Genomic DNA, 4517 nt, shown 5'->3' with positions numbered 1-4517 from the left:
TGGCCAATGATGAATACTCATCAAAGTTCACAGACATATGTATGTCCGTGTCAAAGCCCTTTGATCAAATCTTTGACAGTGTAGTAGGGAAGCTTTTAGCAATGATCTTTGATAAAAGTTAGAGTGAGGCCGTTGTTTACATGCCGCTTCGCTTACTTTAGTGCATTTTATAAAATGACGAAGTATATAGTGCGTGGCCACCATGACAGTGATCGTCGTAAAGTATGAAAAAAACGAAATTCTTCATATCACACACGCTGACTACAAAAATCGTGATTAGGGGTTGGAATCTTAAAACGAAATATCTTCAGCAACCAGCTGCATTCGAATTTGCTGCACTGTGGCAGTTGACAATGATAACAACTGCAGTGTAAGAGAGGCAGAAACACACACATACATACACCACATAAAATACCTATGTGAATATTTTCTTTTGATAATGAGAAAGAATTCTCGGAATGCCTCATATTAAGTATGAAAAAATATGAAACTAGTGCAGTGTTTCATTACTTAAATCATGAATAACGCAGCTACAGGCTTTCCAATAACATCGATCACGATTAATGAAATTAAGAAATGTTGATTCTTAAATGAGTATCGTGTATACAAATATCAGGGTCTACTTTCAGGAGCGCAAACTGAAATGTTTGTTCGTTCACATTCTAATTATTTTTGTAGTTCTTTATGTCCTCGCACTGTAGCTCACGAAGAAAATTCTGGGGAACACTTCAAGCTTCTTCACTCGCTGTCCACGGTTTCACCCACAATAGCTTCCATTTCTCTATTTTCCAGCAATGCGCTCGCCACCAATATATGCTTTTTTTAGTTCTTCGTCTTGCGTTCCCGAACAATTACGACGAAAAATTTTACGATCGTGTAATAGCTCCAGTGAAGTAGTTTGGTCAAAGAAAATTCACAAAATCTTTGACAGAGCTTATGTTTGTGTGGGCCGGCTGTTAACACTATAGTGCTGACGGCACACAGACGTGCGCTTAGGCCTGTATTTATTGTAGGCCACGCAATTTACCATAACTTTGCTTGCATAGAGTGTAATACTTCTGTAAGTTGCCCTTGCACTACTGTTCAGACTATGTAATCGAATTTTTTGATCATAGGATGGCCTCAAGAAGGTGTTGTCTACCGAAACCGGTAGCCAGTCGACAAAATAAATAATCTGCGACTATACACTAAAACATAATTTTTCAGTACTTATGATTTAGTCTCACGTGCACTGTTGTGAACAATGAAGAGAGTCCACAGTACTTTCCGTTCATTGTATATTACCTATCAAATTAAAGCGTCATTTAGAAATGACTCATAAGAACGACGTGCTCAAACAAGAGAATATTTTGCTATAAATCTGAGTCAAATGAAAGAACATAAATCATTATTTTCTAAGCATGCGAAAATCGCGAATAAAGCACTTCTAGCACAATACAATGTGGCGTAACGAGTATCAACCTGCAAGAAACCCCATACAATTGCAAAAGAACTAATTCTACAGTGTGCTATTCACAAGGTGTTCATTATGCTTGGAGAGTGCATTGCAAAACAACTTTTGCCTATTCCTTTGTCTGACACTAAAATTAGCCGCCGAATTCAATATTTAGGAGAGGATCTTTATGAAAAATCTATAGAAACAATTAGAGCGAGGTATTTCGGTTTCCAGCTTGATGAAGTCATTGACAGCAGTAGAGATGCTCAGTTAATTTTCTATATGAACTTTGTTGATGATATAGTAACGTAATAATGGAATATCATCTTCTCTGTAAGGAAATACACTGATCAGCCAGAACACGATAGCGGAGTCACCTGGAAGGAATGACTATTAGTTAGACACACACACGGTGTATGCAGTATCAGTGAGCGTGCTCTCCGAGTGTAGAATGGGGACGAAGCTCAATCTACGTGAGTCTGACATAGGGCAGATTGTGATGGCCAAGAAGCTCTGCGCCATTATTTCGGAAACTGCGCGACTTGTCGGGTGTTCGCGGACTGCTGTGGTGAGTGTCTTCAACACGTGGCGAAATCAAGGTGGTACCACATCCAGACGTCGTGGGGTTTGGCGGCCACCCCTCATTACAGATGATGGACGTCGTAAGCTGAGCAGACTGGTAAAATATGAATGGCGGAATTAACATCAGTCTTTAATAATGGCCACAGTAGAAGTGCGTCTGAACACACACTGCACTGAACACTCCTAACGGTGGGGGTCCGCAGCCGACGACACATGCATGTGCCAATGGTAATACCACGATATCGGCAATTACGACTGAAATAGGCATCTGACCATCGGCGCTGGACGTTTGCGCAGTGGTAGAGCGTTGCATAGTCTGATGAATTCCAATATCTTCTTAATCATGCTGATCGGAAGGCGCAAATCCTTCGATTTCCAGAGGGACAGTTCCTTGACACCTGTACTGCGGGACGGAGGTAAGCTGGCTCCGGTTCCATTATGCTCTGAGGAACATTCACGTGAACATCCATGGCTCCAGTGGAGCTCGTGCAAGGCACCATGACGGCCAAGAAATATCGTACATTGGCTGCAGACCACGTACAGCCCTTCATGGCGATCATCTTTCCCGACGGCAGTGGCATTTTTCAACACGATAATGCATCATATCAGAAGGCCAGGAGTAAGATGGAGTTGTTTGAGGAACACAATGGCGAATTGCAACTGATGTGCTGCCCCCCCCCCCTCAACTCTCCCGATCGAAGACATCTGGAATGTGATTGAACGTGGAGTCAGAGCTCGTCGCACCCCTTCCCGCAATTTACAAGAATCAGGAGACTTGTATGTGCAGATGTGGTGCTAACTCCCTTCAGTGACCTACCAAGGCCTCATTGTTTCCGTGCCACGACGCGTGGCCGCTGTTATCGCTGCCAAAGGTGGACATACCGGTTATTGGGTAGGTGGTCATAATAATGTTCTGGCTGATCAGTGTAAATGCAGGTACGACAGGCAAAGTTTTGTTCGAAAACTGTTGACAGCTTCAGTACGAAAAATCGAATTAAGTGGACTCACTGTGTTTGTGTGTGTACTGGTGGCCTGCGCTCCATGTCGGGGCATACAGTGGTCTACAAGCACTTATACATGACGAAGTTCCTTATATTATGTGGCCCCATTGCATTATCCGCAGAGAAGAACTTGCTTAGCAAAACTTGAATATTCATCTGAATCAAGCATCGCAAACTGTCATAAACGTAGTGGATTTATTTAAAAGCGTCCTCATAAAACTAGATTTTTGTAGTCAAATGTGTCACGATTTGGGGGCTGATCATTCACCTTTCTTATTTTATAGCAGCATTCGTTGGCTTTACAGGAGAAATGTATTATGGCACATTTTTAACTTAGGTGAGAAGTTTTCTCACGTGGAAGGGAAAAAAGTCATGCCAGTTCTAACAAGGGAACGTTCCAAAGTGTTAATAAACGATCTTGATGAAATTTGGCATGTGTTTAGAGGGGCATATTAATGCATTATGTATTTTTGGTTTGTGCCCAATTTCACATGTAAGAAGTAAAACACAACCCAAAATGTAATTTGGTTGGTTGGTTTGTGGGGGCGAAGGGACCAGACTACAAAGGTCATCGGTCCCGGTAATTTGGCACATTACGTTTGGATGGAATACCTTTGAATGATGATACATAAAAATGTTTCTCACGCAAAAGCTGATACGTAATTAACGTTAGTGGAAACGATATAAACGAATTTTTTAATAATTTGAACTCGACAGCACAGGTGCAGACGTGGTACGTATACGTCTATCAATGCTGTAAGAACTTTATGATACGGTTTTCAGATCTAGTTCTGTTGAATGACTCTGGTGTCAATCCTCACTTGAGAAACAATATAATTAAGCTGCAGTCACTACTACATAATCAATTCTTTCTTTCAAGGCTTACCAATGGACTGAAATATGCCTGATATAAATCAGGATATTTGGAGAATCTAAACTAAACTCCTCCCGAACAGGCCATGAAGGCTTAACGGTACCGACCTGCCGCCGTATCATCCTCAGCCCACAGGCGTCACCAGATGCGAATATGGAGGGGCATGTGGTCAGCACACCGCCCTCCCGGCCGTATGTCAGTTTCCTAAACCTTAGCCGCTACTTCTCATTCAAGTAGCTCCTCAGTTTGCCTCACAAGAGCTGAGTGCACCCCGCTTGCCAACAGCTCTCGGCAGACCGGATGGTCATCCGTGCAAGTGCTAGCCTAGCCCGACAGCGCTTAACTTCGGTGATCTGACGGGAACCGGTGTTACCACTGCGGCAAGGCCGTTGGCTATTTAGAGGATCACCCGTGACAATATGAAATCCTGCTGAATTTTGTTATGTATTGTGTTGTCCGTCATGTACGAGGGTTGGAACTTAAATAGTGGCAACTATTTATTCACAACCGATATAAAAGAGTTACATGTTTGCACCTCTTGCTGTCCTTCAAAGTAGTCACCAGCGTAGTGTAGAACCCGTTGCCAGCGATATGGAAGACCTAGTATACCGTTAGCAGAGACTGT

General features: G+C 42.7%; 1 pseudogene; it reads right to left on the bottom strand.

The window, feature by feature from the left end:
* Window positions 1-4168: 4168 nt before the first annotated feature.
* LOC126250293 (5S ribosomal RNA) lies at window positions 4169-4286 on the bottom strand (annotated as a pseudogene).
* Window positions 4287-4517: the final 231 nt, after the last annotated feature.

The sequence above is a fragment of the Schistocerca nitens genome, chromosome 3, assembly GCF_023898315.1.
Source record: "Schistocerca nitens isolate TAMUIC-IGC-003100 chromosome 3, iqSchNite1.1, whole genome shotgun sequence".
Lineage (NCBI taxonomy): Eukaryota > Metazoa > Arthropoda > Insecta > Orthoptera > Acrididae > Schistocerca > Schistocerca nitens.
The sequence above is the reverse complement of the archived record's forward strand: the minus strand, read 5'-3'. Positions and strand labels throughout refer to the sequence as shown.